A 16,647-nucleotide genomic window follows, 5' to 3' on the forward strand; every position below is an offset into this window, starting at 1 on the left:
ATTTGTCATTCTTGGATGGCGGACCATGGAGAGAGCCACGGTTCTAATTCCCGTGACGAAGAAAGAGTTAAGAAATTTTCATTTTTTTTTAAATCGTGCACACGTATTTTGAATCGTTCTGTATTCGGTCACGTGTTTTCATTAGTTCAACGATCGCTTCAGAGTTTGAGTGGTCGGTGAGAATTCTCGAGGTTCGCGCTTCAATTAAGGCCGCTTATGCTGTTGAATTTTGGTAACGAGCGAGCCCGCGGAAAAAGCTGGGATTTTAATGTCGAAACTTCGATAGTTCTCGTAATAAACGCTTCGAAATGTCTCATTTGACGAAACGAGGGCAAACGCGCGCGTCCTTTTCGACGAGCATGTACCACGCGCGATCATTATCTCACGGTGGAGTGGCAACCGTTTTTGTTTTTCAAATTCTTCTCTTTTTTTTTCTCTCTCTATTTTTGTTCCGATTACAGCTGGTGCCTGAACCGTTTTCGAGCATGCTCGACAGTTTGTCGAGCTTTAACGATCCGTCCATGGGAAATTAACTTCGTTATTATTATTATTATTACGGACTTCATGGCACGTCAGGCGTAACTCATTTTACCGTTTCGAGACTGCGCGGCTGAATGAAATGTAAATTGTTTACCATTCGGTCGATCATTTCCTCTCGACGATTCTTCAAAATTATGCTCACTTAATTGAAGCTTTCCGAGGGGGGAATAGGAGGGGGATTTATTCAATTGCATACCGATATCGAGCAGCAGGAAATTCGAATACGTTGAAAGTAATTATCCGTTTAAACGGCGATTTATAAATTAATGAAACATTTTACACGAGTTCGGCATTTTTCAAGTCCATTACCTTCCTGTTGAAATGTTTCAAAATGAATTAATTTCAGATTGTATTTTTTTTTTTTTGTTTTTTTTTGCAAGCAATGAACTTTAGACAGATTAATTCAATTTCGTCTTTGCGCCGGGAGAAACGGGCGTCTGTCTTATAATTTTTCGTTTACGACTTCCGCCGGCCACGAATTGGAAAACACAACAAATAGTTTTCAATAAAGAAGTTTACAGGGGGTACAGGTGCGCAAAGTTTCCCGGGAAGAGTTTAACACACCACGGGAATAAAACTTTTACCAAGTTTTTAAAACAGTTCCGCGCTTTCCAGCGCTTAAAGACCGCACAACTCGAATTTCCTCTTTTCTTTCCTTCCTTCCTTCTTCCTCTATTTTTCTCATCTCCAAGCAAACGCGCCTCTCGATCCTTTGTGATTTTACACGCGCCATCAAAGCATGTGTAAACGAAGCAATGTTTATAGACGATCGGATAAACACCCTCGGTTTTACTGTCTTTTTATTTAACCCGATCTTAATTCGAACTTGGATATACATGAAAGTGTTGCACGCTTCGTTAAGTATTCAAAGGAAAAAGGAGGATTCAGCGAAACAGGAAAGTAATTAGAAAAAGTGTTTCTTAATGAATTTGCCGTTTGCATTTTGGAATAAATGTTTCTACGTTTCCTTTTTCATTCTCCGTTGAAGTTGAAATGTACGAACAGAAAGAAAAAAAATCCTTAGCAACGTGCAAAAATGTAGAATCCAGAGAAGTTGCATATAGAAACATAGAATGTGTGAAAAAAGAAGATATACAGGTTGAAATTTCGATTTGCTTCATTTTTGTTTAACTTAGAATTCAGATTTTTGAATTTCTTTTTGCATATTTTTTCAAGCTTCTATAAATTATAAATGCTATTATATAATATTAATCCCCGGGCGGCGCGGCGGACCACGAAGAGAGCCCCAATTTTAATTCAAGGGTTATTGCTATTCGAAAAGACGTTTTTCTAATATTTTCCTTGAATCATTCGAGTTGTTGGTACTCAACGGGTTAATAGGAAGTGGACGTTGTCCTGTTTGTTCGTGAAGGGGTGAAGTTCGACAGAGAGGTTCGATGCCATCCGGATATTCCGATAGCGTCGGCCGAAATAAAATAATGACGAAATCGGATTCAGCACTTTCTTGCCTGCCGTTCTCTACGTGCTCGCAATATCTGGCTAACTTATGTTGTTTGAAAATTCCGCGGATAGTGCTTTCGCTGGTACCTACATTCCTATTATGTCTCCCACGTGATTTTCTCTTTGAGGGTGCACCGTAATGCCCGTGATTTTACCACTTCGCCTCATTTTATCGTGGAACGTGAGATCGTGATACCCACGATGGTATAAGGGGGAGAGATCGAACCCGTTCCTCTCGGTTACCAGCGATTTTAATTCGACCGATGAACTTGTTTCATTCGATTCCACCGTGAGCTTCCTAACATTAGGAAAACGTACACCTGCATCCAATGTTTCCTTTTGTTTCGTTGTTTATTCCTGAACAACTATTCGCGAAACGAGGCGCGGTTTCTGCATGGTAGCAGAGCGAAATTACACTTTTTGATTAAACCACCGATGTATTGGTACAATTACCCTCGTCGATGTTAGAAGGTAAAGATGAGAGTTCGAAATATGAGAATCAAATTCGAGTGTTTTGATGATGTGTCTAGCGTTCTTTTATGAATTCTTCAAATTAGATTTATAAGGGTTTTATAAATAAAAATATTGAAACTCGTTGATAATAATAGAAAAACAAAGGGCAACGATATCAATCGACACTGCATTTATTATTTATTACGGTATTAATAATCGAGGAGGGGTCGTGTCTAGACGACTTTTATTAAATAATTTTAATATCCGTGTAAACACGCGCCACGATATATCATCCGGTAATACTCTTATCGCGAGCCCTGAAGTAGGGAGAATTGGATAGAAGCTGAACATTTTTCACTTCATGAATGATATACTGTTCTGCCGCAAGGATGCTCCTACGCCAGCCTCTTATGCACGAATACCCTTTCGGATTCTTTTCTTTTTCCTATATGCACTTTGAAAACCCACGCTTTTCTCGTTTATCGGTAACTTTAACCCCGCTGGAACCGAAATTTCCTATTTTTCCGGAGACTAAAATGGTAATATTGATATTCATGATCAAATCAGAATTCTCAGAATCTTAATGTTAATAGTGATTTAGAAACAAAATAATATAGTTTTTAATTATTAGATATAAAATTTTCCCGCGTAAACTTTTACACGCAAATGGTGGGGGGCCACAGACCTATATATATGGGGCCTTCTCCCCTCCATCTTCAGTCTCCTCGCGAACGCCTAAGGAGAAAGGTGGGGACCCGAGGCATCGCCATTTCTCGCGAGTGTACATATTATTATTGTTATATATTGGGCTTAAATTTGAAAATTAATCTCTTTAATAGTTTTAGTTTTTTAATTGTGCACCAGTGAAGGTGTTAATACGTATGTAATATCGTAACACTAGTGATAGTATTTTTTTGAAAAGCTTTGTTCATCGAGTGTATTTGGCTGCTGGCATTGGAAACGATCGAGATATCCCGCAGCTTTCGGTCATGTCAACCCTCGAAGGGTGTCCCATTGTCCTGTACATTTCATCCGTAGAAACGAGGCAGCGGAAGCTCGTCTTGAACTCTCTCCATCTCAGCACGAAACCGTTCGTATTAATCCTTTTTTCCTTTCCTTCCTGCCTTTCTTCGCAATTACAGTGCTTTTGGCAACCAGATTAAAACCACTACCGTTTCGACTCTCCCCTCGAACGCTATTAGACGTTTATTTTATTCGTTCACTTTTCTGAAAAAGGGTTAAACCCAAATATTTGTCCAAACCTCTTCTCCTTTTATTCGCCTTCATCGACCACTTGGAGCCTCGACAATCATATTAGACCGTCTTTCCGCCTTTCATAAGTTTAAATCGTGCGAGATTCGAAAGTTCTCGCTTCCTCTTCCTCCTCGTCCACTCTGTCTCCCTCCCTTGCCGTTCGTTCATCCAGAACGAAGGGCTTAGAAATACAATAAAATTGTTCCTCGCGACTTCTTGATCTCGGAACGGTAGGAAGGGGGCAGGGGGGGTTTGAAAGGCTTTTGGAGATTTCGAGTGGTAATTTATTTCCGGCGGTGAGGACCGTCTGGAGCGTGTGGCGAGACGCGACAAAGGGAAAACTATCTTCTCGAGTCCTCGTCGATGTGTCGTTTTCGATCCTCGTCCCTTGTTACCCGACTCTTTCCCTCTTTCGAGGAAAATTTTCCGTCCCCCTCCGTTCTCAAACTTTGTCGCTACAAATTAGGATGAGAAATCGGTTCAACCTGCTCCGACGGATCTCCAACTTCCACCGGTAACATCTAAATTACTTAATTATTTAAACGTACTCGGTTTCTTTCGTTCAATTTCATTTTCAATCGATCCACCTTCGAAGCCGTTCAACGAACCTCGCGAATTCTGGAATGTGAATATGAAATAGCGAAAAGCGTCAGGTTTACGAGTCTATTATTCCGATTGTTATGAAGTTTGGCCATATGCGGCGAAGTTTCATGGACACTCGTCGCCGGGCAAAGTAAGAGACACGCGCGATGAGATCTCGATTCTCATTGTCACGTTCATTAATTATTAGCGTACGAAACGCGTGTCGAGCGGCGGGCAATTTATTTCAGACAATGAACTAATTACTTTCTACCGTATAACGACAATGGCGATGACTGTTCGTTGTATATTAAACGACGTATCTGGTCCATTGTATCAGAGCATAATGGATATTGTGGCACGCGGGGAAATGTCTATGCATCGTTTATCAAGTTACCCGTTTCAATCGCTCTTATGTTCTATTTTCTACTCGTTTCGCCAGTTTCTATTCCCGTTTCCTTAACTCCCATATAAAATTTGGAAAAATTTCTTATTATGTAAATTATTATGTATCTCTAATTAATTGCCTCCAAGATGTAAAGTTTTCTAACGAAATTTCCTCCATGTCCACTTACCTGTGAAAAGTTCATTTAACCCTTGGAGACTGTAAAGAGGGTTCATATTGGCACGTTAAAACCCTACGTAAAGTCTACGAGGCTCTCGAGAATTGAAATTATTTATACATACACGCGAGCGTTTCTTTTAATTATTCCTTTACCAAAACAAGAGGCACGTTAAGGAAACTTACCATCTCGCCACTTGAGGCATTCAAACGGAACTCGAACCCTTTTATTTTAATGCTTTAAGAGAAGTTTCCTCGGTTCTTCCCTCTGACCTCTATGTTACCCCCTCGAGCCCCTTCTTCCTCGTAGACACGACCATAAAGAACGGTATACACGCGGATACGAGTACCAGAATTGACTCTGTAACGAGCGGTGTAATAACAAACGGGCAACGACGTAAGTCAAACGAATGGCTCTTTTACGAGTTTCGGGGGACGAGATAGGGAGGACGTGGCGAACGAGAAAGAAAGAGATAGGGCGGCGAGAAAATGTGGAGGAACCGACAAACAGCGGGGGTAGATGGAAATAGACGGTCGCGTATTTCTCTTTCGTCCCACTGAATATGTGAGGATCGAACCATTAGAAAGGTATTTCGTACAAATTTTTTCGCCATGACTACGAGAAATTCGAGGGAGATTCGATAAGACCATCCCAAACGAGCTATTTGTTCTTCCTATTAGATCCTCTTAGAAATTAAGGGGGTCAGATTTTTCCCATCAAAACGTGAATAGAATTAATTTAATTCTTAACAAATTTTTATTATCCTTTGTGATATTTATAGTGTGCCAAATTTGGAAAATGAGAATAATTGAAATTGGGATTCTCTCCATGGTCCACCGTAACTCCTGAATGCAGTTACCAAATTTTTATTTTGAATTATTATTATCCTTTGTGATATTTATAGTGTACCAAAGTCAGGTCTGAGGAATTAATAATTAATTTCCTCCACACTATTCAAAGTGCATAATTTCACGAGATAGACGTCGCGATGAAACAGCGCGTCGGTGTGTTGAAGGAAAGAAAAGAAAAAAATAGGCAAAAATAGGGATGTAAAAACGAGGTGTAGCGTAGCGTTATCCAGACGAATATCTTCGCAACGGTGGCGGCGTATGCAAAGCGCGGAGTGAAAATAACGCGGAGGGCGTATCGGCTGCGAGTGAACACGTTGGGGCAGAGGGGTGGAGTCACGTAAGGGCGTTATTAAAAACGTGCTAGTAGGGTGGTAGTTTTCGAGGGCAATATGCGGCTGTTTGCTTCTCTCCAAGCCCGACCATTCGACCATCGTCCTCCTCGTTCCACGTGGTCTTCCATCCACGCAGACATCCATGGCGTCACGGTAGAGAGAGGGATGCTCCCGGTTGTACGGGGAGGGAACGGCACACCCAGAGCACCCTGTTTCTGCCCGCTGCTTGGCTACTGACGCTGCTGTTACTTTCAAGAAGCCCGGTTCGGTCACCCTCCACCTCTCTAATTCAACCCTGAACTGGCAACCCCCAATCTCCAGCCGCCACTCGGTTATTACTGGTTGGTCTCCTGGGAAGACGTTATTATCCGTGCCGCTCCTTCGCAATGAGTTTCTCCTGGAAGCTGATTGACGGCGCGGAAAACTGCACCGGAGAACCGTCTTACGTATTGGCTTCCTCCCACCGCGACAGTGTTATCTTATTATCCTGTTCGAATTGCCTCCATCTTCGTAACACCCTATTTCTTTCGATTGTTTCTTCTTCACACGAGTCGCATTGAAGTTTGAGCGTCGATACACGATGACCGGGTTCAGAAGTTAACCTTTGGCGACGGACCATGGAGAGAATCCTAGTTTCAATTATTTTAATTTTCTAAATTTTAGTGTTCCTCTAAAAATTATTATTTTTAATAGAAAATTAGTCGATTCCGTGTTAGGAAGATTTCTTTCCTGAACCATCGACGAGAAGTTTGATTTTGATCAGGCAAATTGAACTTGATGCGAAAGTCGGCACCGTTTTTATGATAAAATTTCCTTGGGAACGGAGTAACGACGTGGAAAACTAGCAGAAGATATAGCGTATCAGCTTTCTCGTCGAGTCACCGCATTAACCTTGTTTTCTGTCTGCGGTTTTACTTTTCTTGAAACCGAGTATCGCTTTCTTCTTCAATAATAATTATCTTAGATAATGTTCGCGCAGCGTAAAATAATTAAATCCTATCTACGTGTTTTTCCATTAATAAATAATCTTAATATTCTAAATTTTGTTTTCACTTCATAATAATTTTTTAATTAAATTCATCTTTCATATCTTTTATTCAAAAACCTTCTGAACAAATAATTACAAACGTGTAGAAAAATTATTATTCATTGAAAATTCAAATCATTGCAATTACAATATAGATCGGAGTATTTTCGTGAAGGGACGACAGGAAGGGTCGATCATTTGTACGTGATAATACAGTAGTAGACGTTCGAGCTGTGGGTGCAAATTAACCCCAGCGTCGCGTCACTCTATCGGAAGATAAATGTTTCGACGGGGAGAAGTCATTCGATTGTTGTTCGATAACAAATGTCAATCGCGGAATGGTTTCGCGTTACGTTCCGCATGTGTATTTATCGAACCGAATGGTTCCAGGTGTTTGTCATTTTTTTCAATAACCAATGAATAATTTCGCGATCGACCTTCCGTTATCTATTTCACATCCTTTCTTTTATAATTTCCCATTCTCTCAAATTCTCTATTATCCATCAACCATTTATCAGACTGCTTGTACTCCGAGATCGTATGTTACATTCATGCCCCTCTCGTTTACCAAGGAGCATAGGGACTGTTCAATGCTCTTACAATGGATCTGGGTTAAGTTTAACTACAGTTTCCTCTACCTATATCTACCACCCACCCTGAGGCGGTATTTTTAATTACTATAACCTATAACGTAGTTCCTACCACCGACTTCCTATGGATATCCTCAACCCCTTGCCTCGTCAAATTTTAACCCTTTCCCTACGAAGGATGATATAGAAAAAAATAGAAGGATCAGAAGGATACAGGTGAGAGGTCGAAGGTAGCCACTATCAACAGATGGCGTTTTAATCGCGACACTGTCCACGGGTAGAGGGGCAAAAGAGGGCACGAGGGTGGACGAATGGAGGGACATGGAGTCTGCTGGGAGAAATCATGGTAGCGGACGGCGAATAGGTAGAAAAGAGAAAGAAAGCTAGAAAGGGTGGCGGCTGAGGGGGGGATAGTAAATGATTGTCGATTAAAGTGTCCCCCAGTCGTAGGAGCGTGCACCGGCACCGGCTCGATTGACAAATGGTTCGCGAAATCTGCATTCGCTGCAAAGTATTCGCTTGCCAATTCGGCTGGAAGTCGTGCGCACGTACACGTAGCCAGCCATTTGTTCGTTGTCCATTCTACCGTGAACGAACGAAAGAAATAAAAATGGACAGTCCTTCTGGACCGGAGTTTCGTTCGCCTGTCTGGATCGACGATCGATCGGCTATCCATTTCCACATGATCACCAGCCAGACGTCTCCTTGAGATGTTCCCCGCTATGATAGCGGTGGAAAGTTTACGTGATTGGGATTGAAGGGTTTGCGGTAATAAGGAGGTAACTCCATTCTTCGTGTCCCTGTATTGTATAGAAAAATTGCGAGGAAAAAGAAGAAGCGAAGTTAGAGCTTCCGTATCTTCGATCCGAAAATATGGAGAAAGCAATCTAAGTCGTTTTTATTGAATTATCTTTGCCTATTTATCGAAACCCACCCTTATTCCCGGTGACGTCACGATGTTTACAATCGTAGACGAAGACTATGCCGAGCCAGTGCCGTTACTAGGGAATAAAGGGAAAGCTTCAGAGTTAATCCAGAATCAATACGGTTCAACCAGTAATCTAATTTAACAGCACAAATGTGGAGGCTTGCAGGGAACGCAGGTTCGTTCTAAATTTGTGTTCTAAAAAAAATATTTGGAAAAATACCTTTTTTTCTATGATAAAGAATTTAATTTGATTTTCCTTAAAAGCAAACGCCATTTGCGTAACAATGCTTTTGTTATAACTTTTTTAATAAAGAGCCACGAGCGTATGGTATGTTTGTGCATCTCTTTTCCGTTCTTTCTTCTCGTAAAATGTAACAGAAAAGTTTGATCGTTTAACTTTTGAAACACCCTGAATGTATCGTGGAATTCGTTGAACGTTAAATGCAATTTTTCCAAGCGTTTCGACGGCACTTTATTGCACCGCGAAATTGTCATTTGCCATGGTGATTCGTCGCGTGGTCAGCTCACTTTTTTTCCCTCGGCCGACAAGTAAAATGCGTTGGCGGTGAAAATTATCGCGACAAAATGGTTTTTGTTTCGCCATTGCCATCCTCCTGCTGTTGCTATGTTTCATTCGCTTTTTTCTTGTCGCCTGATTGAGAAACGACGCGACGCCGCGTTACCGTATTAACAGAGTACACCTACAAATTAGATTTTTCGTGTCCAAATGTATCTTCATTATTTTTTTCCAATCAATTGGAAGAGGAATTTTTTCCAATCAATTGGAACAGGAAAAATTTCCTTAGAAATCCTCTGGACAAGTTTTGTATAATTTCAACATGTTATTAAACAGAAATATAAACATCAATTTGTAATAAAATTTTCTCTCATTAGGCTATGATTTCCAGGGAATCAATTTCGAATATTCAATTACTGGGAACGATACGAGGAATATTACTTCAAGTACTTGCTATATTTATTTACGCTCGCTATTGAGAGTCGATTAATTTATTAAATCTTACCGGTGCAGAATGTTCCTGGAACTTTTATCGAGTGCTTTGGAAATATTTTCGAAATCAAATTAATTTTATATCTCGAAGCTCGTAAATCATAGGCATAGAATTATTCGAAAGATTTTCTTGGCAATTTTATTCCACCGTTTATTAGGAAAAATTGATGAGCAAAAAATCTCTAGGGGGCTGATGGAAAGAAAGATGATGGTTTTTACAAGATATATCTAGAGGCAGGTTGAATGTGAATTTCTGTAGCTAATATTTGGTGGTTACGGTGGTAAACCGAGATTTGAACAGAGGGGATGGAGAACGTTTTCATAGAGAAATCATCGGCCGGATAGACTAGCCATTCAGCGATTCAGCTTTTCAATCAGCAATATTAAAGCTTATTCGGTGTATCGTTCTCCCTGTATCGATCCACCGGCACGATATTTGTTACCAAATATTTTAACATTAAAACACAGGATCCATCGCTAATGTTCAAACAGACGATACATCGTTCCAACTTTCAATTTCAGTGATACCTTTGGAATTTATGAAAATTTCATCAAATTTAAAAGTCAATCGGCGACGCGTAAATCAGATTTGATCGCGAAACAGGAAGAAATTGGAAAGGCATTAGCCGTTGGTTTATTGGTTTTGTAAATTCTCGCGTAATTCAAAGCCGAACGTCAGTCCGTCTGACGGGGCGCGATAAACAAAAATCGAGGGGTGGAAAACGAAGGTTCGCACACCTTGCGAGACGTCGAGGTGATAAATCCGGCTTGCTCTTACTCCTCCAACATTCGCCGCTTTCAAGTTTTTAACTTTCGCAACTTTCTTATTTATGTGCGCCACGTATAGGAATAGATTTTCCCGGTTAAACTTGCTCGCGACATGAAATAAACGAAAGTCGACCAATCGATCTACGCGATCGAAACTTTAAATGAACTTTTACGAGAATAATGCGATACTTTTAAATTAAACAAAGCAGCCAACGAAAATCTTGAAATGATTTACCGAATAATGTCCTTCGTTGAATTGAAATTTCCTGATTTTAATGCGACTTCCGTGAACCGTTTCAACGATGAAAGGGTTAAATGAGACGTACAGTCGTGGTTGGGCATGAAAGGGTTAAGGAACAGCGGTCTTTCTGAAACGATCCTTTGTTTCATCCTGTAGGAATCCATAGTCGGCAGAGAACGTATCAAAAATCGTTGGCACGCGACTGACAAGAAAGTCGAGAGGCTTTGAGGAAAGTGGAAACAGAGAATAGAAGGGAAGGCGAGAACTCTCGTCTCGAAGATCTACTATTGCTCGTGAATTATTGAGCGATGCACTCTACCCGTTGGCTCGTTCGCATATTCCAACAGCATCCGTGTCGACTCAATTCTAGCCCGGCATTATTGTCTCGTAGCAAGGATCCAGTGTAAATTATTTCACGATTCTTTCGCCGTAGATAGTCGTCCACGGAATTTGCCTAATGAAATTCCACGACGAGTAAATATTTTATTGATGCCTTCGGTACATCTGGCATCCCCGATATTCCACGGAATTTTCGATTATTTCTATCATCGCGTGGATCGCTTCCATCTCGACCCGATCGACTCTGATTTTAATGAGTTCTCCTTTATTTTATTATACCTAAATGATTTTATCGGTTGACCAAAAGTGAGATTGTCGAAAAAAAAACACAAATTATTTTCATCATCGTAATCGAAGTTGATCAATTTCGAAGAAACTCGAGGAAAAATGTTCCTGGTTTAATCGCGTTCGCCTCGAGTGGAACGTTAATCCCCGAAAAGAGGCAAGATCAACGAGTTTACCACTTTCTTTGGGCATCGTGGTCGCTTCGTGACACGGATACAGAACGGCCGTGTAAAACGTTGTCTTCCTCCGAGAGAATGTCAACAGACGGATGTCTGAGAACAAAGAGGGAGCGAGAGGGTGGAGCCGGGACACCTACTAATTTCAACGAGGGGAAAACTTTGGCCGATGGAAGTTGCCGGAACCGGTGGCCAGGATAAATTATGTGAAAACCGAAATTGAAGGACGCCGTGGCGCTTAACTTCCCGCATGGAACTTTGCTCGTGGAAATCGCTGGAACTCGGCCTGCCGTGAAATATCGGGAAACACGGGAACAGTCTTGGATTTACCGTCGTTTTCTTGCTCTCTCGAAATATTTTCCCTGACATCAAAGGGAGAGAAATATGCTTCGATGCTCTTTTCATTTGATTATCGCTTCCTTAACGCTTTTTTTATGTCTGCATCATTATTATTTAGATTTTGAGGATCGTTTAATATTAATTTTCGGATGGCGGACCACGGAGAAAGTCCAAATCCTTAAGATTCTCCCGAGATTTAAGAATGGTAGAATATTCTTCTATCTACCTAAGGGTATACCTAATCCAGTACATCTACTGGGTTACACCTAGGCTGGTTGCACCCCAGGAGAAGCACGTGGTAGAATGAAATATGGATTGTCAGGTGGTTTCGTGGCTCGATTCTCTGGCGACGTCGAACGTGCCTTTGATTGATTCGACGCCGTCCACTCAGGGCAGAGAATTGTGTCGAGAAGAGTATTGTTATGCTAACCGAATCACGATGACTTTCCATCGATCGACCATGCCGATAAGGAACACTTGGGAATCACGAATTTTTCTATTTCCCGATTCGCCATCCCCCTTTTCTCGTATCCCCTTTCGGATACGCGAATAAAGGAATCGCTTCGTTTTAGAGCCGTTTCCTTTTTATTCTGCGTTATATTCCAATAATACGGAGGAAGCATTCTCGAACACATGGTACACGGATGCTTCTGAACGTTTCTTGAAACGTTGATGAGATCCCTCGATATTCCTTGTAAATTTTATTGCTTCGTTTTCAGATGGAAAATCAAGTTCTAAATTTCAATGTCGTACAGTGAATTTGGTTGTAAATTGAGATTAGAATTTATTTTCATTAAAATAGATGCTTTGAAACATTCTGTACATTCTACTACTCTGAATAATCCTTAACTTTGTACAGTTAGTCCGCCAACTCTTTACCCAGATAACTCGGCAGTCCCACTTGTATGCTGATTCAGAACTAAACTCAAACATACTTACTCATTCGCACATACATAATTGAAATTTCGCATATCTTATAATATGGACGAGTCTATTAGCAGGTTAAGCTGGAAGTTAGTCCAGTACCCACTGATACTGTATTTATGCTTGTATCTTCGTACTTAAACTTCCTTTGAATTATTCTCTACCGACTAGTTACACTTTGCTACCGTGTTTCTACTTTGAACTTGAAACTCTGAGTAATTAGATTGCGACATATTAAATGGAGGATTTCTGCAATCATTCGATAACATAAAAGGGCTACTTTTATTAATTTAGTTAAATTATTTAATTAATTTAACTGAAGATCAAAGTTAATCATTGAACCGCGGAGTCTGGGAGCCTCTCTCCATGGTCCGCGCGCCATCAGAGAATTAAACTCGTTTAATAATAAAGTATGAACGTTCAAATATAACTGAAAGCTATTTTAAGAAGGGAATATAATTTTGAAGAATGAAAATCTTAGACGTTTTCATCGGTTGACAGTGTTTTATTTTTTTTTTTTTCGTTAATCTGATAGGAAATGGAAAGCAGCGTCTTTGCATTAGTCCCGAGGGGAAAAAAATTCACGCTGCTGCTGCTTACCCCATGAATAATGCACCTCTCTGTTGGATAAAAATCCTCACCGCCACATACTTTCAGCTAATCCGACAGTTCGAAGTAGTTTTCAAATAGTTCCTGCGAACGTAAGTCAGGTCGAACTCAATCTCTGCATTATCCACTTTCCTTGGGTTATCATCGTACCAGCCGAGAGAGACTTTCCGTGTACGTAATCGATACGTGACGTAAGAGAGTCGCCGGAATTAATAACCGGGTGAGAGCGTGTCGCCCTTTTCGGGGAGGGCGCGACTAAAATCTGATCGATCCTGGAACGCGAACTTCCGTTGTTCCAGCAATTTCGTCCGTGCTTGAGAAATTTTCCCTTTCGTTGTTTCGCAAGAAAGAGGTAAATACCGCGTGATCACCGTAATAAATAATCTGTTGGAATTTTTTTTAGATAAGAAAAATATATTTTTCAATTAGCCCTTATTATTAGCCTAATTAGTACTGACTTTTTCTCCTGTTCTTGGCTTTCAAAAAATCTGGAAAAATTCTGGGATACTTATTGAGGATTTTACTTTAATATTGAAGAATTAATTGAGAAAATTGCAATTTGCTTTGGGCATAAATGACTTAGGATTAATAAATTACCAATCTTATCTAATTCAATGCAGTTTGTGTTATCGATGATCAGTGCCATCTTCTGTACTTGAAAGAAATTTTCTAAGAAAAAGAGGCGATAGAAGAAAATGTTGGAACGAAAATAGGATTCCTCCTCGTCTCTGTGTTTCGAATAATTCGCGTGTTCGAAGCGGATATACGCGATTTTCGTGTATTCCCGGTTAGCGTACGTGTGTACATTCCGTTCCAGTACACGTACACGAGTTCAGTTCAATGTAGGAACGAATGGAAGGAGGAAAGCCGGAGAATAGAATGTATATTTGGGAACAAATACAATTTGAATGAATTAGCAGTAAACTGGAAATGGGCAATCCAGGGTTACCTGACCCGCGGGTTACCGTTCCCCTTTCACCCTCTCCTGCTCACTTTCACTCGGCTCTACTCCTTCGTTTCTCTATACAATGCCTCTCAAAAGTATTTGTTCATTGTTGTATCTGCTAACTGACAATCATTCATCCGTTATCATGATAAAGTATTGCTTCTTTGAAAACTCCTCGGGTACTTCAAATTTTTGATAAATTATTTTTCCTTTATTCAGAAATCAATCATTAGGTGATCGAATAAAAAATTTTTAAATCACGACAGAGGGTAGTAAATTAAAAAATCAAGTACTACGGGAATTTATTTATTTATTGTTTAATATTATAATGGTACAATATTTGTTTCTGTCTATTCGTTTGGATAATCTACTTTTGAAAGACAGTGTATTTGTAGAATCGGTGGAAGCGTGTCGTTCTCCATCCGCCATCTCCTCGTTTCCTTGGGCCACCCCGTTGCCAGCAACCCCCAGCCGATCTAAACGATATTTTCGAAGGCAAATTCCGCCGCAACAGAGGGAAACATTGTACTTGGAGTGGTTTTCTCCTGCTGGTTACTTTTCTCTAACATTCTCTTCCCTTTGTCCTTTTTACTCGGAGCGTTTCGTAAACAAAATTCACTCCCCTCGATGCCTACTTTGCGCCGCGCCCTTTCTACCTCTCAGCCCTCGAGAGCTGTTCACTTATTTCGCACGTTGTCACGTTCGCGATAACTCGGAAGATTTTCGAAAAAACACGTTTATTCAATTCCCAATAGCGTTCCTTGAATTCTGTATCCATCGAAACCATCATTATTATTATAACAAATATTTTCTATCCTTCGAATCGTGATTAAATAATCGAAATAATAGTCTCATTTTAAATGTTACATTTGAAATAATATTTTAAGTCTGCGTGCACATAAAGCATTCAACGATTCGGTGATCTGACGATAATTATGCCCCATAATGAAACGCCATAAATTTCTCGTGAAATCTGCCACTCGCGTCTGACCTTATCTCATCGTATTCTCGTTCCCTCTCACCCTATACGCACGGTCCCCCAATTTCTCTCTTCCATATCGCTCGTACATGCTCGTACAGCGATGTTAAAACCGCGCGGTAAGCCTCGAGGGTAATTAGACTGCAGGGTAGATGAGACAGTACGGAAAATTGAGGTATCGAACAATACGATGATCACACCCAGCCTCGTCAGTAAGCCTGCTCTCTCTGTTTGTTCATCCGTCTGCCTTCTCCACAGCAATTTCTCTATCATCATTCGCACTGCTGCCATTCTTCATCCCATTCGTACATATTAACGGCGGTAAATAAGGATGGAAGGTGTATTTCGCAATGCAGTCTGGGTATTTAAATGGTAACACCTAGATACCTTCATTATTTACGGTTTTATGGAAGGATTATTAGAGACAAAGTTAGACTGTTTAATTGTTTAAATTGAGCCTCTCTCCATGGTCCGTCATCCGAAAGTTAAGATGATTTATTTCTTCGGAAACATGTTAGAATAATATCCGAAGAAAACGAACGATTCGTCAGAATTCTTCTAATGATCGTAGTGATTGAAAATATAAATGAGATTTCCAAACTTTTTCCAGATTTATCGGCGAAAGTGTGTAGTTAGGGTGAGCCGAGGATATCGGTCCATCCATTAAGGCTATATAGAAGCACTCACGTATAGCCCCGGGACAATATTGTGTTTTCTTGCAGTTCCCATATACCCCATGCGGGTAATCACAACGACTCCGGCGTTTCTCTCTTTCTCTCCCGAATAATCGTTAAAGCGGTTGAGAAGTTGGCGATCACTAGCTTCGATCAAAACGTTGCGCAGGATATACGGGTTTAAAGTTGTGGTTCGCTGGTACCGGAAGCATAGTTTCTTGTTTATCGAGACGACAAGAATAAATCCTCTTTGGTCATTTAAATTCTTAGCCATTAACGCCTTCTCTTTGAATTTTAGAGAAAATTTTTAAAACGATCTAATAATAATTCTATGTTTTATTTAAATTGCAATTTCTTTTTCTGTTTCAGGTGAGTCTCCTGCTATCATGGTAAAATTCTGAAGGTGTTTCAAATTATTTTATGTCCACTAATTGGTGAGTCATTCAATTTCTTTTATTAAGAAGTATGAGACAGGTGTCTGTACCAGCACGAAGTAACTAATAACATTGCTTCCTTGTCTTTTGATTTCCTCGATGTTCCGACGGTCATAACTTAATTTCGTCCGTTTTCAAATTGGACAGGACTCGGGGTAAACTTTCTATCCCTGACTTGCAAGCCGCGTCCAGTCGGACGTGTACGGTTATCCCGTGTCGAGACGAATTATATTTTCCCCGTAGCGGCCAGGTATACGCGATAAACTTATTTTTCTTTTCTTTGTTTGCTTCCTACTACCGTGGCCTTCGTGATTTCTCGAGCGAACAGAGAACAGAGCGTGCTGGG

General features: G+C 40.5%; 1 protein-coding gene across 13 annotated transcripts in view; it reads left to right on the top strand.

The window, feature by feature from the left end:
• LOC114877207 (mediator of RNA polymerase II transcription subunit 12-like) overlaps nt 1–16,647 on the top strand; it is a 204,883-nt gene that overhangs the window by 85,150 nt on the left and 103,086 nt on the right. The window contains exon 1 of one of the 13 annotated variants that reach the window (XM_029189487.2): nt 16,282–16,301. The exons of the other annotated variants lie outside the window; for them this stretch is intronic. The gene's annotated coding sequence lies outside the window, so the exon portion shown is untranslated. Of the gene's footprint in view, nt 1–16,281; nt 16,302–16,647 lie in introns of those variants that run through there. 13 annotated transcript variants of the gene reach the window in all.

Source organism: Osmia bicornis, chromosome 8 (assembly GCF_907164935.1).
Source record: "Osmia bicornis bicornis chromosome 8, iOsmBic2.1, whole genome shotgun sequence".
Lineage (NCBI taxonomy): Eukaryota > Metazoa > Arthropoda > Insecta > Hymenoptera > Megachilidae > Osmia > Osmia bicornis.